Source organism: Anser anser (genome assembly GCF_964211835.1).
Source record: "Anser anser genome assembly, chromosome: 3".
Taxonomy (NCBI): domain Eukaryota; kingdom Metazoa; phylum Chordata; class Aves; order Anseriformes; family Anatidae; genus Anser; species Anser anser.
This window is the reverse complement of record NC_139722.1, coordinates 39,560,357-39,585,792: the sequence shown is the minus strand read 5'-3', so window position 1 is coordinate 39,585,792 and position 25,436 is coordinate 39,560,357. Positions and strand designations below refer to the sequence as shown.

The window sequence follows — 25,436 nt, the reverse complement described above, 5'->3', positions numbered from 1 at the left end:
AGGTCCCTCTTTGCTCGCAAAACATCTGGCTTGGAGAGCCTGTCACAGCATGCTGCAGGGGTGCAACTAATTCATTTCATAGCCACATGATCGTGCTTGAAGCTTCACAGAGATAATAAAGCAGTTTCATTCTAAAACACTAGTTTCCAGTTTGGTACAGTAGATTGAACAGATTAAATTTGGGCCACATCACTCCGTGGGGCAATTCATAATGTCAATGGGACATTAAGCGGTAGGACTTGTCCTTTTAGCAGTCAAATCACATACCACCCACAGCCCAATGGAGTGTCTTTCTGTAAAGGCCCATGGCAGGCCGTGGGCCCTAACAGCATGCCTGCGAGTCCCCATAAAGAGCCACCTCACTGAACATTAGGCAACACGCGTGTTATCTGCAGCTGGCCCCTTGGCCAGCTCACAGAGAAAGGCAGGGAGATAACCCACTGTGTATACAACGCTGACAACACGAAGTATTTCACAAAATCCTCTTTCATTTTCCCGGGAACGGCTGCTTTTGATCAGGTGCTGATGAGGGTTTCTAGATATTGACTGAAGCAGCATTTGCTTCGCTTGTGCTCTGGGCCATTTGGACGTGGTTCCCAGGAAAGCCAGTTCCTCGCTGCTGCTGCTACCCAGGCAGGCCTCTTGTTAAACCACAGATGTTCCAGCTTGCCCCCGCCAGCTCTGAAATGTCTCTGCCACCACCGTCACGTTAGGAAGCCTCTTTGTGCACCTCAGCACCTCTGCAGGGTTTATTGTCATTAGAATTGGCTTAAAGGAAGCTTGCAGGCAGCCTTGACATGAGCCATTACCTCGTCAAGGACGTATAGCTGTAGCGCAGCAATTACAGAACGCCACAGAGCCTGGCCCCACAGTCCTTGCAGCCCAGAAGCACCTTGTATGTTGTGTTTTGTTTTGTTTTATTTTCCTGAAGCAATCAAGCAAGTTAGTAAAATGCCATTGCTCTTCTATTATCGCTTTTAGCAACTTCAACATTATTCCTATCTGCGCATACAACATTTGCTCACTGAAAGAACAGACAAGAGGGCCTTCCTTCCATCAAAAGCATCTCCCTTCTCCCCTAGCCCTGCTCCCCCAGTTCAGCTGCACAGGAACTGTCAAAGCAGGGCACTCCTGGGCTGTGAAAGACCAAGGGGCAAAGGAAAGCCTCTGGCTGGAGGCTCTTAGAAAAATTTGACTTCTCCAACCTGTTTGCATTAAAATCTCAAGGGCATTTAAACCCCATGGTCTAAGGATCACAGCTGCTGCAGTGCTACTCCAGAAAGAGGCAGTCTCCAATATTAATGGGTATAATCCTGCCAATTTGCAGATTTCCCCCTCTCTGAGTATTGCTCAATCGCATGCACAGCGCTGCAGGGCCTATTACTATCCCAAGGCCTCCTTTTGAGATGCTCCTCACACAGCCTGCCACGCGTCAGGATGGACAATTACCTCTGATGATTGACGTGAAGGAAGAGAGCTTAGGCAGTCATTAGCAGAGGCCTTCACTTCAACAAAACACACTTGTCTATTCTTCCTTCCTAAAATGTAGCCTGTGAAGAGCAAGAGAGAGAGAGAAAGAAACAGAGAGAAGGAAAGCAAGAGAGGAAGGGGGAAGCAGGGGAGAGAAGAGCAAGCTTATTTTCCCCTCTGTAAACTAAAAGCTGTTTTCAATTTTTATGTTTTTTAGCCTGAAGTACTGTACAATTCTTTTTAAAAGAAATATATAAAATGCTGTTTGATAAAAAGAAGAAGTTTGCTCTCTAGTGGCTGAATTTAAATAGCTCAAAAAAACACAGCCTGCTAAAGAAAGGGAGAGTTTCATCCAAAATGTGCTCGGTTCCTAATCTTTGTGCCCCTAAATATTTGCTCTTTGCCAATATTTACTATTGAACAGCTACCTACAATCGGTGTGATTGTGCCAAAGAAAAACAAAGTGCATGGTATTATGACCTAATCCCGTGGAGTTCCTGGTAGGGAAAGGAAATCACTTCTGCCTGTAAATGCCTCCTGACATGGGAAAGGGCTTGGACGGGGTCTGACGGGTGAGCTGATACAAGCTCTATGCTGGTGGCATGTGGCCTTTGACCATGTCAGAAGCCAACCCAGCACTACGGCACTCCCACCTGCCACAGTATTTTTGAGCTGTGACTGGCTTGTGCCACCAGCCAGGATACTGTGGGATGGGAGGGCAAAGGACTGAGGGCAGCTGATGTCAGGAGATGGCCGTGGCTTTCCCCAGGCCGGGAGCAGGACCACAGGCTCTGCCCAAGCTCCTACGTCTATCCCCAACCTGAAGCATCTTGCAAAGTAGGGTCAGGATGCAGAGGAGACCTGCATTTCTCTCTCTCTCCCTGGTCTTTTAGCCTTGAGCAAAGCAAGTGCCAGGGACTCCACAGCAAGAAGATCCAGCCTGATCCTCTGCAGAGACCCCCATCATGCCCCCCCAGACTGCACATAGACCCCAATATTTGGGGCCAGGACTGTGTTTCTGGTAAGTGCTCCTCCCAGGGCAGTCCCATTGCCTTGGGGTGAAGGTTAGTGGCAGGTCACCCGCTTGCCACCACCGTGTCACGTCCCTGCTTACGGCACGTCTGGCAGGAGGAGCCGGGTGCTGCGCGGCGCTGTCAGCGTGATGGGATTAGCCAGGCCACGGTAATGAATCAGACATTTCCTATTAACAACCAAGGGGGAGAGGGGGAAACAAAGAAACAAGCCAAAGCTACAGCCTCGGTGAAGGCCAACCCTGTCCATTCCTTAATTTTTTATAGTGCTATTACTTAATGGGGAAGCCTGTGAGGCCTTATTCTTCAGCAGCCAGATGGAGAAGGGGACGAGGCAGATGAAAACGACAGCCGGGTCTCAAAGGCCCACCCGCTTGCGAGGCCCTTTCCCAGGCAGAGTAATTGCCAATCAGAAGCAAACTGCTTTATAATTAAAGCATTGTATGAGCAAGGGGATGTCTGGGGCTTGTGCTTAATTGCTGTACATTGCAGGGAAGCACAGAAGCACGGAGAGAGGGGCTGAAATCAGTGAGGGTTTTGCTGCTGAGCTAATCCAGGGCAGGAGCAGAGCAATCCTCCAGCCAAACCCTGCTGTACCCTAGCTCAAGAGAGCACCTACACCACCTCCTCCTCACAGGCCTGCCCTTTGCACACACCCGGGGCAGGCAGGGGCACAACCAAGCCCTTAGGTGTCTCATTCCCAAAAGAAGAGCCCTGCGTGTTTTGTCACTGTGGATCGTGCAAGTTTGGGCCATGCCTGGCTGCTCTTGCTCCTGGCCTGCAGCCCAACTCTCACACTGCTCTAAAGAGCTCTTTCCAGCACATGGGCCCTGCAAAGTCCTCCATGTGAACAACCTTCTCCTTTCTTCCCATCGTTACTTCCCAAAAGGTGGGCCTAGGACCCCATGGTGTCAGGGCCTAGGCGGCCATCACACTGGATTACCTCTTGTGGCTGCCATGTCCCTCATGCTCAAGAAATCCCCTTTTACAGCTTAAAGCCAGGAAGGGGGCACCATTGTTATCTGGTTTGGTCTCTGTTACCTGGTTCATTGGGCCTCCAAGGACTGATTGTTTCTTGACTGAGAGCTGTGTTTGGGAGAATCCCACCCCAGAGAGGAAGTTCTATTATTGGATATGATTGTTGGATTTTTGTCTTGTAACAAATCATACATGTTCACTACAGAACAAAACCATCTGTACCTCAGTCAGAGAATCATAGAATGGTTTGGGCTGGAAGAGATCTTAAGGATCTTCTAGTTCCAACCCCCCTGCCATGGGCAGGGATACCACCCATAGAGCAGGTTGCCCAGGGCTCCATCCAACCTGGCCTTGAACACCTCCAGAGCTGGGGCATCCACAACTTCTCTGAGTAACCTGTTCCAGTGCCTCACCACCAACTCTGTCATATTTCATCATTATGGCATTGCAGCATTTGGGATTTTTTTAAACTTTGAGGTTAACACTACTGTAGACGGAAAATAGAGAACCAGCTTGAGAAACCATTTTTGAATTTAATCAGTACCCTGGAAATGAGGAAGTGACTAAGTTTCTAGAGCTGTCTCACACTACAGCATCAGTTCCTATTATGAGCTGGTTCAGAGTGGCAGAACATCAATGGGAACCAGACCCAGGTTTTGAGGCTCTTGGCAAATCCCACCATTCTCCTCCAACTTTTTGTAGCACAAGCTGCCATGACATGTTCTCTGCACACCATCAGCTGGACCACATAGAGCAAATTCAGATAAAGATGCTGTTAGTCTATCCCAGAAGACCACTAACCCATTCCTCTGGCATGAAGTAGCAATAATGTTACTGAGCATAGAGTTAGTCTGATGTTGAGACCAAACAAACCCTAGAGTTATGCTAGTGGGACTGGTAAAACAAGACATTCTCCTTCTTAGGGATCTTTACTTCAAGCAGGCCTGAGGGACAAAATTGTGTATCAGCACAGTCATGCAAATATCAGAGCCCTTCCAAGGTGTGAAAGCACAATATATTCCCCTTTCTCCCCATCATGCTTTCCCAGAGGCTAAGCAGTACTGGCTTGGCCATGATATTGGTCTACCTTCTCCAGCTGCTCTGCGCCTCTTGAGTAGGAAATGATAGAACGTAAAACCAGAAATGTACCACTGAGACTATCCTTTCTGATCTTCTCAGCATAGCCCAGTGAACCTCCTGGAAATGATCAAAGGTCCACCTTTAAGAAAAGAACCATTAATGTTAAGTTTCCTGTGAGGAAGGAAACTCAGCTTCAATCTTGGTTGATCGTTCCAATGGCTATTGCACTCACACTAAGAAAACACATCTTATTTTTGTCTGAATTTGCTTACTTTCAGCTTTCACCGGCTGTTTTTTTCTGTTCATCTACTAGAATGAAGAGCATTCTACCGTCTAATATCTGTCCTCATCCAGATGACGGTAAGTAGTGACCAACCCACTTCTCAACCTTCTATCCAATGAGCCAGATAGAAGGAGGCCCTTGGAGCCTTCCCAATGTGCTGCAACCTCTGTTCCCAGATCTGTGGCTTCATGTCAGACACACTTTGGGCAGATCATGTTGTATGTTTGTGCTCAGAGGAACAACTGATCCCCCTATGACCTGACTTCTTTGTTATCCACTCCTTAGCCATTCTCTGGTGCTGATGTTGTTCCGCAACATCAGTAATGTTCAACAGAAACACAGCTTCTGGATAATGATTTGTATCCATGCTTATGGTTTTATTCCCAGCAGTAACTGCAGACAAATCTATTGCTGTTTAGGCAAATCAGGAACAAAGAAAGTAGGCGTTTCATACAGGATGGAGGATCTTGTCTTGGAAGCAGTGATCCTAAAAAGGATGTGAGATAAGGAAGCAGGCTGAACACCAGTTTCTTGGGATGCTGTGAACATTGCCAGCCTGCCTGATCCCTCTTTAATGATGAGAAAGGATAGATCTTGCCCGCCCTGGAGGTAGAAATCTGGCAGAGCTAAGCCTGAAACCCTGCTCCCCTAATGGCTTCCCCTCAGGAACACCCCCTCCTCCCTACAGGATGGAGATAGACCAACCTGGGTGAGGGGGATGTGCCCAGAGAGATCTCCCCTGGCCTCTGAGGCTGGACACACTGTTCCAGATGAAAAAATGAAGCCATCCCAGCTGCGGAAATGTCCCTCATGCAACTTACAGTGTGTGTGGAGGCTGGCAGCAATGGCGAGCAGATCAGGAGGGAGGGGGTTGTGTTGGTGCAACGTGATGAGAGTAGGAATTACACAGCACCAAGCTTTGATGTCTCCCCTAATAACCTCTCAGAAACAGTTTTTTTCTGATTTCCTTTCCAGCATAGTTACACAACTAGATTAGATTTTGCTTACAGACAGCCCAACCCAGGGTTTACCAAAACCCGAGGCTCTCTGTACAGGACATGCTGGAAGTTCGTTAGTGTAAGTTACACTTCAGCAAAGCTGAACATTACATAAAGCGCCTTTTTTTTGACCAGTGCTGAATCTGAATGAACTCCTCTTTTGACTCAGCTTTCATTCCCTGGAATCTAAGGCCTTATGTCCCTGTTTTTTTAAAGGGACTTAGTTCCCTTTGCACTGAAAGTGAAATCAGGGCTGATTAATTCTGTTGACTTGGGTGTTGTACTGTGAACAGGAGATGTCTTTTAATGTAGCTCAAACTTCTTTTAAAAGTGTATCTAAGGAAGAAAAGTGAATGATGAGGTTGTTCTTATGTATTCTTAGTGTTGCTAGGGAAACCATTTCCTGCCTGTATTTATCCCAATTCATCTCTGTTTTTTCAGGGAGGGGAGGAAAACCTTCCAAAATAAACAGACAATACTCTGGAATGAAGGTGCTTATTAATGAGATGAAGTACCCATGAGATACACAGCATGGGATCTGGTACTTTTCCAGTTGAGGTCAACAGTTGAAATGCATCCCAAATTAATAGCTACTGAAAAGGAAAAAAATAAAAAATAAAAACAAACAACAAAAAAAATCCTACCCTGATATAATGACTGATCTGTACTGCTGGTGGTCTGTGTCTAGTCCCTCTTGGACTGGGGTGTATCTGGAAAAATAAAAAGGCATTAATCAGCATTGGTGTGTGCAGCTGGCCCTGGAAGTCTGTTCCTACCTAGAGCTGGTTCTTCCAGACCAGACTTGGCAGATGTCTGGAAATCACTGCCAGGGCTTGGCAGTGCTGCGAGCAGGGAGAGGCGTTGTGGTGAGGGCCCTCGCCAGAGCACCTTGCAGAGGATCTGAACCCCAGGCAGGAACCACAGCACAACTGCTTGCCACAGAACGACATAACGTGGCCAGGATCCTTATGCCTCAGGAGTAAACTCAACATTTCCTTAGAAGAATAGCAGAGAAGGAAAGAAATGTGTGCCACTGCCATTGGATGGGTGGGAGTGACCACATCTGAGAAAAGGCACCCATTTCTTTCTCTCTTCCCAAGGATGAGTCCAGAGCTGCAGGGGGGTAGTTAGCCCTGTGTTTGCGGCATTAACCTAGGGCTCAGCTTCTCTCTTTTCACGTGCTCTGTGACCTCAGGTAGTCCATGAAAAGTGAGTAGTAGCACTTCTCTCTCTCACAAAGGGGTAAATACAGAAAAGACTGTGGCACAGAAATATCTTCTGGACAACTAAAAACATACTTTCGGTGACACCTTACCCTGTGATGTAAAAAATGACAGCATTGTAATTATCCTCCTGCTGTCTATCCCCAACAGACAGCACATCACTGTGTGCTTTCTAAGGCCCTGGCAGCAAAAAGAAGAATTGGATCCGCCTTTCGGGAGATCTGGAGATCCACCAGATCTGGAGAAAAAATATCTGTGGGGCCCTCAGCCAGAGATGTGCATGCAAGCTCAGTGCAGACCCAACGTACACTGCGATGTACATGAGCAAGCACAAGCACAAGGAATAGGCTACCACCAGCATTTCCTTTGGGGTCACCATGGAGTACCTCTGGAAAAAAAAAATGATGGTGATATGGCCAGAAAAAGGGAAAGCAGAGCAGAGAAAAAGCTAATGATGCTTGCCCTTCTCATCTTTGTTTAGGTGTTCATCTCTCCCTGCTGTGTTTTCCATTTTGCTGCCTTAAACATTCCTTGTCATGTCAGAGCAGGAGTTCAGTGAGAAAACCCTCATCAAGAAGATTATATGCAAATACATTAAAATCAGAACAGATTGCTGGAGATGTATGTTTTGGATCCTGTGGGTGTGTTTGGCCTGTAGCTTTTCAGCTACAGAGCACTCATTAGGCTGAAATCCTAGCCCTGTGAAAGCCAGGGGCATTTTTCCAGTGACTATGGATTTGGGAATTAGTTCTCCCTGTTCAGTACCCAAGTACCAAGCTCAAGTACCAAGCTGCTGATCTGGGAAGGAGGTGGCTCGTCCTGCAGACACTCTGCCTGGCAGCCGGGGTTTGCAGAACCCTAGGATGGGAAATGGTGAGGAGATGATGAAAGTTTGGAGAGGAACAACCAGAGCATGCCGCAATTTCTTCTTTCCTCAAAGCGTGATCCGGTGCGCAACCAAATCTCTCCTAGGCCTTCAGCCGGCCATTGAAAGACATGCTCTCAAAATGGTTCACATGTCCGCAGGGGCCTTTTCTGTTTCTGGGAGGGTTTACTTTATTTGTCTTGATTGCCAGCAAATATAGACTACGTCTCATTAAGCCAGAAGAAGAGTGGCGACAGTCTATAAATGGTCAACTTTTAAAGCACTCTAAATGAAAAGGATAAAAGGGCTTTATGGAGATGGGCCATCCATCTGCAGATGTCCCAGGCTGGGTTAAATTAGGCAGTTTCACCACACCCCTTCATTTAAGATAGCTCTGAGAGATAGCTGAACAAGTATTTAAACCCAAAACAAAAGCAAACACCAAGCTGCTCTAAATTCTGGGCAGAGGAGATTGGCCAAGGGTGGAGTTGCTGCACATTTTCTTGGAGGGTGAGACTCCCTTCCCATGCCCTGGGCTGGTGATGGTCGCCCTAGGGCAGTGACCTGGGGCTCAGCAGGGGAAATGAGCAGCCAGGGGCAGGGGCGGAGGGGGAGTTTCTCGGCCTGGCTCAGTATGAAAGGGAATGCACAGGGTGCTGCACCCTGAGCATCACGTTGAGCATGGGGTGGGTGAGGGAAAGGAGCGGTGAGACAACACGCAGAAGCAGACCTGTTGGACTTGGATCAGAAAACATAACCGGCTGTATAGCGCTGCTGGCTCAGAGTGAGAAAAAACTCCTGCTTCCCAACCCAGGCAAATCTGGGTGTGCACACAGCAACTCTGACTTCAGAGACCTTTTGTCAGCTTCTTTCCAAGGAGATCATAGCCGATAGCTGCGCCGCAGACACCGCTTTTGGAGACCTTGGCTGCAGTGCCACCACACCGGCCTGGCTCGATGCTGAGTGTTCGGGGGCAGACCAGGAGTATTCTGCTCTTGGGACCTGGAAAGGAAGCCTGACACGTCCTGAACCCTGGCCGTGTCTTAGGAAAAGCCAAGTATGCTCTTGTGAGTAAACACGATTGACCTAACTTTATCATGCTTTGCACCTCCTACCTACAACAACCTGCATGATGCCCAGGTCTTGTAACTATTTGGATCCAAAACATTGTTTGGAAAGATACATTTGACCCAGCTATAGCACTGATATTGGTCTCAACTATTTATACCAAGGAACTATTACACTTACAGTGCAAGTATTTTGAGCATATAATGTTTAACTATTCAAATATTTCTGGTTTGTGGTATTCAGAGTCTGTCTCTTGACAATAGTATCACTGCAACTTTCTGATGTTTGGTCAACGGAGGATGACATATCATTACTGCTTCTTGCCAACGTGCAGTATGATGCAGTTAATTAAAGAAAAATAAAATTCATGTGTGATGCTAAAGATCACCTCTGCGACTCCGAATGCACACTGGCATTAAATCAGCTGCGTAATGAAGGGATAATTTCGTTAGCCATTTCAAGCTGAGGCTTATGCAGTCCATTATAAGAAGGAAATGTCATCGTGTGATTTAGCTGAAGGTGATGTCACACTGTATGGTCTATAATTTAGGACAGATTTCCAATAATATTTTGATTTGATGTCTCTGACATATGGACTTGAATGGTCAGACTTTGGCTTCTGAGCACCCTTAAGCATGGGAGTGCAAAAATAGCCAGAGATGTCAAGGGAATGGCCGACAGCCTCGCTGCCCCGCACATCTCTAGCTGTCAAAACAACTTTTGGGGTGGTATTTGCTGTATTCGCACGAGTAACAGCTGCACACACACAGCAGCCTCACCCTGACCAGACCTGAGCAACAGAGAGTAGGAAGCGTGAGAGCAGGTGTGTGCCCCGCTCACCCCCACCACTCTGAGGGAAAACCATCAGGAAAACAGTGGCTTTTGAATGAGTAAAGGCGGTACGGTAGAGTTACCTCTGGTAAACACACACCTGCAGAGAGACAGGCTGCTATATCCAGAGCATCAGAGGTTTAATGCAAAATGTTGCAGGAAACAACAAAAAAAATTTGCATCACTTAAGCATGGCAAATTTAAGGTTGCCTTTGAATAAAAAAAAAATTAAAAAAAAATAAAAGACAAAACTTCAAGACCTCAGAGGACAACATTTCACTTGCCCTCTGTCTCCATGACCTCTGCTAGGAAGTCCATTTCACCAGTGTCCTGAACGCAACTGGCCTGTGCTGTGAGCCAGGAAAATAACTTATAGGTCCATACTCCAGCCTGTTGGTGCCCTGTGAGCTCCCAGCAGGGCTGATCACCTCAGACCTCAGTTCCCATCTCCCTGCCCTGCCAGCCTTGCACACCCCAGCTCTCCAACCTCTCACATTTTGAACTCATGGAATCACAGAATAGTTTGGGTTGGAAGGGACCCTAAAGACCACCCAGTTCCACCCCCTTCCATGGGCAGGGACACCTCCCACCAGCCCAGGTTGCCCAAAGCCCCATCCAGCCTGGCCTTGAGCAGCTCCCGGGATGGGGCATCCACAGCTTCTCTGGGCAACCTGTGCTAGGGCCTCACCACCCTCTGAGGGAAGAATTTCTTCCTTATAGCTAGTTTAACATACCCTCTTTCTATTTAAAACCATTACCCCTTGTCTTATCACTGCATTGCCTGACAGAGTCCCTCCCCAGCTTTCCTGTAGGCCCCCTTTAGGTGCTGGAAGGCCGCTTTAAGGCCTCCCTAAGTCCGGAGTGCAAGCAAAACTCTGTGGTGAGGAGGTGCTTGCACAAGATCTGCAGAGGAAAAAGGATGACAACCCACAGAGGGGTAAGCCAATCCACCACTGGGTGTGGGGCCAGAGCAAGAATCACAGAAAATGGGAGCGTTTCCAGAAAGGGCACCAGCCGCATCATTCATCCCTGACACAGTTATGCAGCTGTTACTTAAGCCAGTCCTTGTCATGCCATAGCTCCCTGATAGTATCAGGAACTGCACGCACATTTGTCAAAACAGGATGACATCTAAAGATAGCATTGAACCTAAGGGGAAGGAATTTAAAAGAAAACAAGTCACCATGGCTATGGGGTAGGGTAAGAAAAGTGTTCCCTATGTGTGGAAATCTGACTTCGTTGACCTTTGCTGATATGGACCCTTGAAACAGCACCGATCTGCGTCCAGACAGCAAAAGGGAAATGATGGAGTCCCAGCAACAAGTGAAGATATTTTAATGGTCAAGGTTGCACAATGCAGCTGGTGCAGGCCCAACACTGCTGCGGAGGCCAGGGATTCAGCGCAGGGGGACGGGGACTTTTAGTCGCGGCACCAGCAGTGCAGGTGAACACACCGACACCTCCACCCCAAGGACAGGCACCTCCACCAGCCCTCCAGGCACCACGGCCAAGCTTCTGCCACAGCTCAGAGCCACGATTCAGCAGTATCCCAAAGCCAGCCTCAGTATGCCTCATGCCAAGCCAAATGCCACACAGTGCAAAGCTTGGATAAATCAGCTCTGGCTGCTCACGTTTGTTTAGAAACACTGATGGGCTAACCTTGCATGACCATACCTGATGCTGGTGGGGGCACTGCTTGCTCCTCACTCACCCCCTGTCCAGGGCAAGAGGGGAAGGTGGCAGGGATGGCTCACACCTTCCACAGCCACTACGTCTCCTCCTGCTGCCACAAGCATTGCCACGCTGCTGTGGTTTGTGGTCTTCCTGGCACTTCAGTGGTCCCACGTCTGACCTGGAGAAGGGTTTCTTCTGCACCTCTCAGTCTGAGAGGATACCTTACACCTCTCCACAACACTTCAGCATCACAGGTAGCTCTAGGGGAACACCTCACACATAAGGCTTCTGACACAGATGAAGCTGGCTGTATTACCAAAGTAAAAGCACAGTAGAAACATTTGTCCACACAGGCAAATCCAAAGCAAGCCCATCAGGAAACGCTTTTTACTGTGAGGGTGGCTGACCACTGGAACAGGTTGCCCAGAGAGGTGGTGGAGTCTTCTCCTTGGAGACCTTCAAAAGCCACCTGGATGTGGTGCTGGGCAGCCTGCTCTGGGTGTCCCTGCTTGGGCAGGGGTTGGAGCAGGTGGCCTCCAGAGGGCCATCCACTGTTCTGGGATTCTGTCTTCTCTTCCCTGCCTCCTGCATGCCTCTATTTCAAACCTTGTGAGCACTCCGTCACTTTGGTATCCACCATTCGCTTCTGTGTGATGACATGAAACACAAAACAAGGATGTTTAACTGGGAACTACTGGTGCTATATGTCCCCCAGATTCTCTTGAGCTGTGTGGCCAAGAAAGTTCTGCTTTGGTGACTTTGAAGAGAAAGTCCCTACAAATCCTCTTTCTCCTGAATTTTTCATGTAGTGTTTTGGTGGTGTGGCCTTTCTTGCCAAGGCAGCCTGTGCCAGGCTATGGCCAGATGGGGTTCCCTGCAAATTTTCAGAAAAACATCACTTCCACAGTGAGCTCAAAACAGTGTCATATAGCCTAAACTGTGATGAACTGATGAAAGTTTGTTCTGATGATGTAATCCTGACCGTGTTAGGTAACACTGAAGGGTGGCATTGCCATGGAAACACAGATTTTGCAATCCTCCCTTTTCTAGCTTACTCATGCACTTTAACTTAAACACAGCTGTATCGTCCCTTTTATTTTCAGTAAAGTCCCTCTTTGTGTTTCTGACTGGTCTCTATCCTCTTACTACTAAGGAACAGTACATCCTGAAAGTTTTATATTTACTGCACACAGGTAACAGACACAACAGGCTGAATATACAGCAGTGGAAAATTACTGTACAGAAGAGAGGGTTTACACTTGTGCCTTGCTCTCCAGCCAGCGGTGGGTTTCTCTGTGAATGAGGAAGGACACTAAATGTGCTTTAGCTCTCTAAAATGTACCTCTGTTAACCCAGGCCAGTGCAGGCACTGCTCCAAAGTCCCACATCCTTTCTCCTAAATGCTAGATCATCATTTCAACTATGTAGACATTAACCAATTAAAAAATAAATAAATAAAAAATAGACTTCAGCTTCAACTTCAAAAACCCCTTCAGCTTTCACTTCCCACTCTTCTGACATCATCCTTTCAGTATCTCTCCAGCCATCACAGAGTCCAGCCAGAGGAAGACCTAACAAATGCAGAAACAGACAATGAACTTTCCCAGAATTTCTTTATCTGTTGCAAACAAGTCAGCCAGTAAAATGCAGTGGAAAAGGACCAACTTTTCGCTATATTTTTAATTTGCTACACACGTTCAAGATATGAGTTAAAGCTACAAATGGTTATACTGTGTATAATGGAACCAAACGGATGACCGAGACTACAAACAGTTTTTATTGTTTACATGTGGCCACTGTGTAACGTAAAGCACCCAACCATTTATCTCCCCAAACCACTTATATCAATTCATTAGAAGGCAGTGGGTATTTTGCAGTTGCCGATCATTTTTTTCAGAACTATGTTGCAATACAGTTTTTAGCAGGGAAATTCATCAAAAGTATTTACAGTTGGTTGAAAGTTCAGAGGGGCAAGATAGGAATTCAGATTAACTGGAAATCTAAACAAATGTAAAGGAAAATAAGGATCAGATTCCAAAAACCTTCCAGTCTACATTGCAAGCGTAACAAATGTTCTTGATTTGTGTTGGTTGTTAAAGAAGTGTAAATTCCAGGATAAATTGATGTAGCTCCTGGGATGAATAAAATCAATAGTGTAATAACATGGAGTTAATACCAAGCTGACGTTGATTGAGAATGAGTGCATTGAATTTGAGGTCTCCTTCCATGCACAAGGAGATACTAGTAAATCAGAGCCAGATTGCCAATTAAACCTTGTTATTTCAGGGCAGAGCAGAATAAAATAATGTGTGATGAAGAGAGTATCCTGAGAGTAAAGCTATCCAGGTGGAAGCTGAGTATGCAGGAAGTCTGGTTTCTGAACAGCAGCATTTGAAGAAGTCAATAATGCTCTCGGAAGGCTTGCAGAACCCGACTGTGCATGGCATCCTTTCCCATAGTTACTTGTGTACAAACAAAGCTAGTGGGGCTAGGTTAGAAGCAAAAGAACTTTACCCCAAAGAACGGGGTCCCAGATCACAAATTAGTCTTTGCAATCTGTCTCTTACATTATTGCATTCCCTTAGCGTACGGTGAGACTGGTTGATTAATGGGTCTGTTCCAGCTTCCACTAGAGCTGTTCCCTGGGTATGTTCAGTGTTGTTGCTGCATATCCTTCAGTCCTGTCAGGGTGCAGAGTCAACACTAAGTGAGCTCTGATCCTCTCTGGGCACCCTGCTGAGAGCAACTGAGGACTAATGGGGGGAGTTTTTGGTTGCTGGCATACTAACTTACACTTCAAATCCCCAGAAAGGTTTAGATAACTAGGTTTTGATGAGAAATCAAAAATAAAATCCACACTGAGCATGCACAACAGAATGAACAAATGAGGTCTGGTTTCTTATGTGTCTCTCTGTCCCCCTTTCCTCTTCCCCACTGGGATCCTCTGGTATCTGGCAAGACTTCTCTTTCAGCAGAGGTGATATCTGAAGCATTACTCACTCTCCTCTACTCAGCTCCCAATTTTCTGGAAACTTGATTGAACTTTGATGTCACCGAAACCTCTACACTTCAGTGACTCTTGGCTGAAGCTGGGCATCAGGGTCAGAAGTCACTGGGAGGAACAAAGAGGCAGATACACAGGCACAGGGCATGAACTGTGAGCCAGGTTTAAAAAATGTTCCCTTTATTATGATAAATGGAGCAGATTAGTTTTGAGGCAGGGAAGGGAGAATGACTGTGGAAGCTCAGGGTGCTGCGGTGTCTCTGCAATCGTCTTTTGGAGCAGACAGGTATGCAGAAAGCCATCACTGAGCCTAACCTTGGGCTTTTCACTTCTAGCCCTCTGCCTCAAGAAAACACAAACAAAACTCTCTTTTCCTACAGCTGTAGGACTTGCACATCAGCTGGATGACTCCTCCAATAAAATGCACAGACATTTGTTCAGAGAGATCACAACCTCTCCTTCTAAAGAAAATCTCTCCCAGGCAGAGACCCCCACGCAGCCTGTCTCTGTGGGCAATTCATTCATGCCCAGGGTTTGCGACAGCCCCGGACTTTCTGTGATGTCCGTGTTGGGATCTGCACTGCACGGACTGCTGGTGATGAATAATTATTTGACCAATTACCAAACTCATCAGACTGGCTTCTACGCACGTACACCCCAAGATGCATCGGACCAGAGGTTGTCACAAGGATGACCATCTGACCTTGCTTCCACTTGGGTCCGCTTCAAGTTTGGTCCCCAGCTTCAGCACCAATGGGAGACGAACCCTACATGCTCCTCAGGGTTTCTTGCCAGATCCCAGTGTCTTCTAATTGCAGTTCGCTGCTGTGTATAACGATAGAGGCTGGTGAGTAATGAGGGAGAGAAGATGTCAGACAAGAATGCCCTTGAAATAGGCTGTTCTAACGCTATCGTGTTAGGATCAGGAGAAGCGCATTATCCTCAAGTTTGTGTGAATGAACCAGGGCTATTTGGCAGCTCTGTAATTCATTCAGCTTTTTTTTTTTTTTTTTTTTCTCCTCAGAGTAAAACACCAAACTCATTCATTATAGTTGGCTTCAGGGCTCTTGGGAGCCACCCTGAAAGCTCTCCATCTTCAGCATGGACAGCTAATCTGGACAAATAATTTCAAACAGTTTAAGAAGCAGTTTGACCCCCCAAGGAAAATAACTGAAGGTCAAAGGGACATCTTGGTGTGTATCTGCGGAGAATATAAATTGAGTTGTTTATTCCTTCTCTCTGGAGTCTAGCAAGGTTCAAATTCAGTTTATAAGCTTATCACCAAAATTCATTTTATATGGTACCTTAAACATAAACTCCCACTCAGCCTGATCAAAGCTTTTTCCAGCACGAAGCAGCTGAGCTACAATCAGCCCCCTTGTTCAGTTGGCCAAGGCAGTGTTCTTAATCAGTATAAAAACATGAGGAGTCAAGTGGTGGTTTTTAATAAAACGGGTTTGATCGACTTCCAAGGAGGTGGCAGAGGTCTATGGAAAGAAACATTCCTGCCAGCTCCTCCGAAATGCGTGTGAGCCCCGTGGAGTGCCAGGGAGCGAGAGGACCCCGCGGCTTGCTGATGACTGGCCTCATTATCCTAGGCAGAGGGTGCACCCCCTAACCCTTCGCTCTAATCCACCTCCAGCCTCAACTCCTCGAGTTCCCTACTCCCGAAAACTCATTTATCTCGGCTCCTTCCACTGGAAAACAGTCAAGCCCCTGGGCTTTGCCAGAGATCAAAGTGTGATTGCTCCAGTTGCCTCGGTTTCAAAATCTATCGCTTCTTTAGATGCCGTTGCTGCTTATTCAGACAAAGCAGGCTCTATGCTGAAAGGAAAGTCCACAGCAGCTGCAGATTAGAGACTGGGCAAAGTACAGGAAGGGATGCCTGCAGGACGGCATCCTCCTCTCCTCCTGGACATTCGCTCAGTTGCTTAAGTGAGAGCCGAGGTACCCCAAGAGCACTGCAGGGACATGGCTGTCCCCAGCAGCCGTTTGTTGGTGGCACTGCTACAACGCAGGGCCATAGATGACAGCCTCTGCGTGGTGGTCATGCCACATGCACCCAGATTTGCCCCACAGAACTGTGCATCTGGCTGGGAGCTCATGCCCTCTTTTGAACTTACCGACATAGAGTTAACATCACTGGGGAGCTCCCTGAAGCCACAGCCCTGTACGGCACAGGCAGGGAGAAAAGCCACGTCCTGGGTTGTTTGGGGCAGAGCACCGATCGTCCTGAGCACACGGGGGGATTGTTTCTGTCAGGGGCCAAGGCTTCGGTGTGGGTTGGTGTTGTCACACAGCTGGATTCTCTCTGCATTATGACACGGAAGAATCAGGACAACGCCGTCCTGTAATCGACTCCCTGATGATCTCCCAGCCTTTCTGAAATTTCTGTGCTACAAATTGTGTTATTCCAAAAAAATTCAAGCACTGACTGCCAGAAACCATTTTACAACCCTAAGAATAGCTCAGATGTCTGTCTCTGAATGGCTAAAATAAAGATCATCACAAAACATTCATGGCACAGAGAATAAGAACCAGTGGGGAAAATGAGGCTGTAATGAAATAAAATGATTCTTTGGATTAGCTCTGGACTTCAAACATTTAGGGCCAGAAAATTAATGTGAATTAAATTCCGATCCATGCAATTAAGTTACAGTGAGAGGGCAGCAAGGCCATTTTAGATCCACGTGCTGGTAAAAAGAAAAAGAAATAACTAATGAAGATGTACTTCTGCATTCATGACATCCTCTCCTCTCTCCAAAAGGCTGTCAGAAGAAGTTAGCAATAAAACCAATGTAACTGAGACTGTTTGAGCAAGATAGCTTGCTGACATGACCTATTCACACATAAAAGTCATCAGCAAACATTTCAGCCTAGAAAACCACTCGGATTTGGCAGCAAGACCTTTCTTCCCTTTGGAACTGTGCTTGAAACTAAACATCCTTTGCAGGCATCAGCCTTGTTAGGCACATTACTGTCCCAAGGAGTTTAATCACTAAAGCCATAATCTCTCTTTGGGATAATTTGGGCAGATTCTTCTCTCGCTGAAGAGCCATTGGAAGAAATCTCTAGTTTCAGGAACTACATGCATCATCTCAATTTTTGAAATCACCTCTATGTTCTATTCCTGTCTTTATGCCATCACTATCACTTTTGTAAATAGAACAGAGTCTGCTTTTTGCTGTTGTTGTAGTTGTTTGTTTTGTTGTTGTTGTTTCAGATCTTCAGCAGAGAAAGTGAAATTGAGTAGATGCATATGGAAGTAGCCAAATCTCGAGAACCTCTTCCCGGGAGGCTGGCTGTCTGCTCCCTGATTCATTCTCTCTCCATCCATGTCACCACGATGTCTGGAAGCCTACAGAAGTCTACGCACAATGTGCAAAGCCTCTAAGTGCTGTAGCCAGTGCTTTTGTATACAAAGTATTCTGTTTAAAGGAAAAGCTAAGTGAATTACTAGATAAAGAAATAGAAATTAAGTACTGCTGCCTCTCATTTCTGCCTCGTTAACTGCCCATTAAACTTATGCTCCTTGTGCATCCACCTCTCTTATCACCACACAGTGACAGGCAACTCAGATTTCCCCCTGCAATCCTGACCGCCTTGCCCATATCACTGGCCTCAGGGCCCCGACCAGGTGTGCTCTCCACCTTGGCACCCACACAGCCCATCTCCATCGTGGTGCTTCCAGCCAGCTTCTTCCTGCTTGCTAACAGAAGAGTTCTTGTGTTCAGTTACAACTGCCATGCTACTGAATCACTGACAGATGCAGGACAGGACTTGAGTCAGGAGATTTCTAGGAATAGTACATCTTTCCTGTGCTGCTGAACTGCCTCTCTCTGAAATGCTTGTGAACTAGGGATTTGAAGAACCCTTCTGTTATTGTGTTCACCATGCAAGATGCATCCTGATTCCAGGTAATGAGATCTCATCACTCACTTTCCTAAAAAATAAAAATAAAAATGCCTTGTTCACTCAGTTCTTTGTAATGCTACGAGTTTTGTATCAGTGTGTGTAAAATATTGCTCACCTGCATTTATCACCTGTACATACAGTGACATAAAATGTTTTTACAGGGTAGTTTGTTGTACCGTCATTGAAGAAGGCAGCTGACAACCTCATTCAGCTCCTGCAAAGCCTTGCCAACGAGACTTAGAGATGATCAGTTTTGACGCACTGTTCAGTCTTAGTCACGATATTAATTGCGCTCTGTGTGAGATAACAACAGGTTTGATCCTGCACCTTTGAGAACAATGAGAGGTTTGTCATCGGTTTCTGAAGGAACAGGATGGAGGTTTCATTCTTTCTTCATTTTTGTTTCGTCCAAGTGAGAGGAATCATGTAGGATAGCAAAGGGAGTAGTTCAGCTTAAAGCCCTCATTCTTCCCAGCTCATGCTGGTCACTAGTTGGTGACATGGCTAACTAGTGACCTAGTTATCAGTAGGACAGTGATAAATGTCCACAGTGAATGATTTAATCTGTTTTACTACAGTATTTCTTGCACCTCCCATAGCAGCCAGTGCTCGTTGTCTGAAGCAAGATACCAAACTTCATCACTCTCGACTAGCACAGCAGCCCATGGCTTCCTATAAATGAGGGTACATTTTTTTCTTTGCCTGCCAGGCTGGATGCAATATCTGTGAGAATACTCACCAGATTGTTCCCTCCTTGCAGCCTCTGCAAAAGTAAGCCGATGATTCACCCACACTGATCAAGCATGGGAATGGGCAGCCCAGGGAAGTGGTAGAGTGCATGTCCCTGTAGTTATTTAAGAGACGTGTGGATGTGGCACTGAAGGACAAGGTTTAGTGATGGGACTCAGTAGGCTGGGTTGATGGTTGGACTTGATCTTGAAGGTCTTTCCCAACCTAGGTGATTCTATGATTCTGTGATTCGCGTACTTGCAGCGTGGTGCCCCAGCCTCTCTTCTGCTGCATGAGCCCAGGCAATCCTGGACTGGCCAAGCAGGTGAATTCTGGAGGGCAAAGCAGTGGAAAGGCACAAAGGAGACAGGGAATTGTAGGGGTTGTCTCACCCACCATAAGGTCAGCTGCAGGGTTAGTGGTGCCCAAGCTTCATCATCTGCAGGTCTGAGTGCTGTGCTCCTCTGCATCCGGCATGGAGAGTGAGCTGCCTAATGCGTCACTGCCAAAGAAACCTGGGGGACCTGCACTTAATTTTGGACAGAGCGACTTCTCAGTGCTGGCTGGGGGATTTGAACACAAGCACGAATAATTATGCAAGGGACACGAGTCACGAGACCTCTGGTGAAAGAAGGAAAAGGAGGCACAGTCAGAATATAATGCTCAGATCCTAAGAAGAGGATCAGGTTGTGTTAATGTAGTTAGGTATGTGAATAGTGTGAAAGATGTTTCAGGCGTTTCCATGAGCCGGATCCATGTAACCACACGCTGGATAAAGCTGACAGATCTGTGTGTGGCTCTGTTGTGCTTTAGGGCATTGTCCCACCCCTGATGCTGTGCTGGAGAGGAAGGTGACATCCCCCCCAAGGGACGCCTAGCTTGTCATGCAACAGCACCTATATTTTCCCAACCAAAGCCGGCACCAGCCACTTTGCCAGGAATGGGAGAGCCACACCCCTTCTCCAGAAGAAGAGGGGATTGCAACAAGCATCCCTGAAAAAATGTGCAGCTCATAATGGCTGCAGGCCACAGCAGGCCATTTTCTATCCTTCAATTAGCGATCTTCCACATGACTCACCAGCGAGCGCGGCAGCAAGGGACCTGCAATCTGCAAGGGCCATATCTAAGTATTCATTGACAGGACTGGTAGCACCACTTTTTTTTTAAGATTGCCCAACTCGTCTTTATAAGAGCCCATTTTTAGTTGCTCACAGCTCTGCCAGCCCTTTATCAGTTCCAGCTGACGTGTTTCAAGCTTCGTGCTTGCCTACAGCTCATTGCTTGCTTGTTGAGCTTGGGGGTTTGGTTTGGTTGAGTTTGGGGAGGATATCTTACTTTCCGTTTAACCAGTTCAGCTGTTTCCAAGAGTGATCTTCGTTAAAGAAAGAAAGAAAGAAAGAAAGAAAGAAAGAAAGAAAGAAAGAAAGAAAGAAAGAAAGAAAGAAAGAAAGAAAGAAAGAAAGAATCAGATTGTTTTCTTCCTACGATTGTTCCCTGTGGCAGAGTACTGATATTTGTTGATGGTCCTCGGGTTGTGAATCTGCCGTGAAAGACCATGCCAAATGATCTCCTGGTGGTAATCAGATCACAAACAAGCTACTGTATGGGGTCACAGTAGGTGAGTAGGTGAAGATGGCCCTTCCTTACCGTGGCTACTCCCAACTGCACCAACAGCATGGGAGCAGTCATCTGATTGCTACTCTGAAATCCCAGTAGTGAGGCTGTCCCAAAAAAGCCTAACGAGGGAAGGCTGAGGAATCTGAGATGAGTGCTGGAGCAGGAGAGAAGGGCTCAGTGACTTGGGGCTTCATGCAGAAGCTGGGGACACACGAGTGTCTGCAAATCAGAGAGTGCACCCTGAAGGCATGATGTGATCCACTCCTTCCCTGCAAGGGTGAAGTCTACTTGGACCAAGACTGAGAGAATGACCTGTGAGCCTGTCGTTGCTATCTGCCTCTGTCATCAGCTTTCTTTTAGTTCAGAGAGACGAGCCCTGCCAGCTCCTACAAACTAATTTAGAAGAGGCTCTAACTAATTTTGGGAGGTTAATACGTTCCATATGCTCGGGGCAGATACGTGAGAATGATAGGCATGTGGCTGCTTTTCGGACCTGGGAGATTGTTGTGCCAGAAAGCCACCATCAATCAATCAATTAGCATTGATTAATTAGAGGGGAGATGAAGGACAGTAAAGATACTGTAATCCTGTTTTCTGAACAATGGATCTGAGCACGTGTAAGGTCCAAGCATTCCTGAGCCAGGAGGTGTTTGGAGCGGGGTCAGAGACTGCATGTGTTGGGAATAGCATCTGAGGGGAAGAGGAGGTGTGTCTTGGAGGAGGAAGAAAGGATGAGGCTTTCTGAAGTGAGATCAGGCAACTATAAAGAGGGAACGGGTGGTAGAAGAGGGGAAAGGAGCTAGAGGGCTAAAGCTAGGGAAGGGGAGAGAGTGCAGCAAGGGAGAGGCACTTGGATGGGGGTGGAGGTGGGGGGCAAGCCTGTCCAGTTCGCACTTTCTCCCATGGCTGACTGGAACAGGACTAGCTTTTCCTACCTCCCAGCTCCAGTCCCACCTGCACTGTCTCATACTTGAGGGCCCGTGCCACAACCAGGCTGCAATGGGGAAAAAGCAGATAGCAGTTCACGAATCCCCCGCTGGGGTACCTGCTGGTCCCCACACCTGCACAAGGGTGTGATGGGATCAGCTTGGACAGGTATTTGCAGCACAAGAGGGCACCAGATAGCAAGGAGCAGGTGTTAACTGGGTCCTTGGGGCTACAGAGCTAAGGGGGACGAGCTGGAAAAGCAGATGGGAAGGGCTTTGTGCCACAGGTGGCAACGTCAAGAAGCATACCTATTTTTTCATTTGCTCTTTGGAACCAATTTGGAATAAATCTCAAGGTGCATGGCTCCTGGAATTTCTCTCTCTGCCCTATCAAATCAAGGAAATAAGGCTACAACGTAAATTTAACTCTACCTCCTCTGAACTGGGCATGTCTATAATGCATGTACCCCAAACACGGCTTTGCAGAAAGTGTAAAACACTTCGAAGAAAAGGAAACCACCAGAGCTACTTCTCTTTGCAAGCATGGTGAAACTTGTTCTGCTGATCTGTACGGTCAGGACTCATTTACAGCCCTAGAAGCAATCAGACACCTGGGAAAACCTTTCAGCCCTTGCACTGTCTCTTGCAGCCCCCTCAGCCCTATGCAAAAGACATCATCTGCACTCCAGGGATGTCTGTCACTGAAGCCATCAGCCTCAGTCATTTTCCTTTCCCCTGTTAACAAGCACGGTGGCCAGAGGGCCCAGAGGCGCTCCAGGTGACACACATCTGATACCATCGCTTCAGCTCTGGAAAAATTAGGCTTCCTTTTTTCCCTCTGTGTCCTTGTGCTTCTGAAATTAGATTTCCTTAGATGTAGGGTAATTAATATGAGTCCTCTCCTCGAAAAAGGCACTTTAGTCAGTCTGCAGACCTAACTCTCCAGCTGCATGACAGAGACAAGCATTACATCTTTCATACGCAGCCTGCTCCAAACCGAGACTCGGGACTCTAATGGACTCTTGAAGAGAAGCAGCTGTGGCAAAAGCAGGCTCTCAGCCTGCAAAACAGTCGGGGGAAGAGCAAATACTCTACCTGGCATGATGATTTATGGATGCGTTCAGAGCAAGACTTTCAACTGTTCCCCAACTACACAGCTATCTTCTCTATCTCCTCTACAAACCGTATCTTCTAAATCCCCCATTTAGCCTCTCTCCCCCTAAGCTCTTTAGTCAGGTCACTTCATTTTTAGCCTTGGGTTTTGTCACAGCGACTGCTCAGAGCAAGGGAGGCCTCCTTTGCAGAGGTCACCTCAGTGTCTTTCAGCCAAATTATCTGCTGTGGCTCTGACAGCTCCTCATTTAAACTCACTTTCGTATTGCTCTGCTTGAGTTTCACAGCGAGCAGGGCCACCAAGAGTGAGAGGATGTGGTTTACCAATCACATCAGCGATTAGAAACACCTTGTTTTGGAAGGAAAACTAAGAAAAACATGAGGATGCTGCTGAATAGTAATAAGTACTCAGAAAACCTTGATGTGTCATCTTAATCATCTTCCTATTCATGAATGCACTTGAAACCTCTTGCAAGGTTATGATAAGGAGTCACTCACCAGCGTTACCAGAAGACAAAGCGTTCTGTTTTTTCAGAGCAGCAAGTTACAACACGCGAGCGAACGCTGTGTGCAGAACACTTTTCACCTCCACGTTCCCATCCAGAACTGTATTTACCCTTGATAAATGATGAACTATGTCCTACAGCTGCGCTACATATTTCAGCCTAACAAGGGCAGGAGTAAGGTCACAGCGATTCTAGAGCGCTGTCTGTCGAGACAAAGGGACTTGGACTGGACCGTGTGCTCTGTGTTTCGTGCCACCCAGCTTTCTGCTGTTTCCCCTGTCCCTTGTTTCCCTGGGGACATACCAACAGTTTACGGACACTGCTCCGCAGCTAGGCTTGGCCAGCTCATGCGCTTCTCCCTTCTTCTACCGAACACTGTCTTGTTCCTTTAAACCCTGCTTAACCTTACTTTGGTTCCTGTTTCTGTGCAGGGCCCATACACCAACAGAGAAGTGAAAGCGGCTATTTCTGTTTCTTTCCACAGCGCTGAGCAGTGCCACTTGAATGGCTGAAAATGAGTAAGGGCCAGAGACATAGCCAAGAGGCTGAGTGGACATCCAGATCCACTCGGTTCCAGCTCAAAACAAAGGGGACCCTTGTAGGAACCCTCTGGTGCAAAACTTCAAGCCCTCCTCTGGTAATGGGAGTTTGCTCCACTGCCAGCAACGCATGGGCAGGCCCCAAAGGAGCTGAGCGCCCAGGTGGGCCTCACCTCGCTGAACACGAGCTGTCTAGTAAGTTCAGATCGTCATCGAGGCCTCCTCAGCACGCAACGCATGAAGACAGAAAAAGAAGAGCTCATCACACCCATTTTATACTTATTTTGGGCTGGAACTAACTGTTCCTGGAAGGTGCCTCTGTCTCCACAGGGAGTGGAGACCAGCTGAGGCTAGATGGCGAGCTATCAGATGGCTGGGGTTAGGTGAAAGGAATCTAAACCATCCTGAATGGCTATGTTTATCTGGGTCTTCTGCCAGTCCATGCATTTGTATTCAGGATCTCCTGGTGCTTTTACTTGTAAGGCATCCAGAGGGGTGTTAGGTGGTGCCTCTAGTGACCTGATGTCTCTGTTGCTTTCTGGATGGTTTTGTTCTCTGGGAGTTACATGCCTTTAACCAGGAATGTAATTCTAGAAGTCCAAAGAAGATGGAGAAGCAAGAGAAGAGGTTGCATCTCCCCTGCTCTTAATGGTGTCTGAAGAATTAAGGCCCGAAAGTGCCTTAAATGAGTGAGAAGCGTATTTGGTGACTCCTGATTTCCTATGGATTTGTGTTTATGACTTATATCTCGGATGCCTAATAATGTACAAATGCCAATTACAGCTTCTCCCACACCTGGGGAGGTCATAATGTTCCACTCCCATGTAAATTGTCTGATGTCAACCACGAGTTCTGCTTGAGCTTTTCTGCCAGAGGAGGCACGTGCAGGGTATGTCTCTTCTAGAGAGCCAGCTATTTTCCTGACTGGAATTGGCCTTTGAGTTCAAAGATCTGGGCAGGATGGCAGAAATACCTAGCTAGACTTCCAGCAAATGCAGCAAGCCTCTCAAAAACACAAAAAGGACCCAACTGCCCATTCATACTGTGAAAAGTAAACAAAGAATGCAAATACTTTTTCCTCTGCACAACTTCCAGTGAAAAGTTTTCTTCACCTCTGCCTTTTTTCCCCGTTACCTCACACCTTCGAAGGTATGGGCTTGGCATGTGGTAGGAAGAGAGCAGTTGTTTTTGTTATTTAGATACAAGGCATCTTAAAATATGCTAGTTACTGCTGAGTCGGGTGAAGAAGGCTTCCGGATGGAAAATAGTGCCTCCCTTTCCAAAGGAAAAAAAAAAAAAAAAAAGGTAAGTACTTAGAAAGGTAAAGGGCAATTCAGTCCTTTGTATGCTCATATCATAAAACTGAATAAGAAATAATTACCATAAGTGAGGCAACCAGTTCCTACACCCTCTGCAACCTGGATGACATCCTTCTGTGTCATCAAAATAAAAGTTACTTGCACAAAACACATTACTGACTACCTTATCTCAGTCACCTGATCTCGCACATACAAAAGGAGAAGACCAAAGTCTTCTAAATCATGTCTCTGTGCAAAGAAATGAATTACAAAGGTTTTAACTCCATT

At 46.9% G+C, this 25,436-nt stretch overlaps 2 long non-coding RNA genes across 6 annotated transcripts in view; one reads left to right on the top strand and one right to left on the bottom strand.

Moving 5' to 3' along the window:
• The window catches only part of LOC310896693, a 51,428-nt gene that overhangs the window by 16,940 nt on the left and 9,052 nt on the right, over positions 1–25,436 (bottom strand). The gene's annotated exons all lie outside the window — the stretch shown is intronic.
• Positions 1,559–6,478, top strand: LOC310896696. Its single transcript, XR_014581755.1, has 3 exons — positions 1,559–2,491; positions 4,838–4,919; positions 6,282–6,478. It is a non-coding gene; the product is annotated as an uncharacterized lncRNA (long non-coding RNA).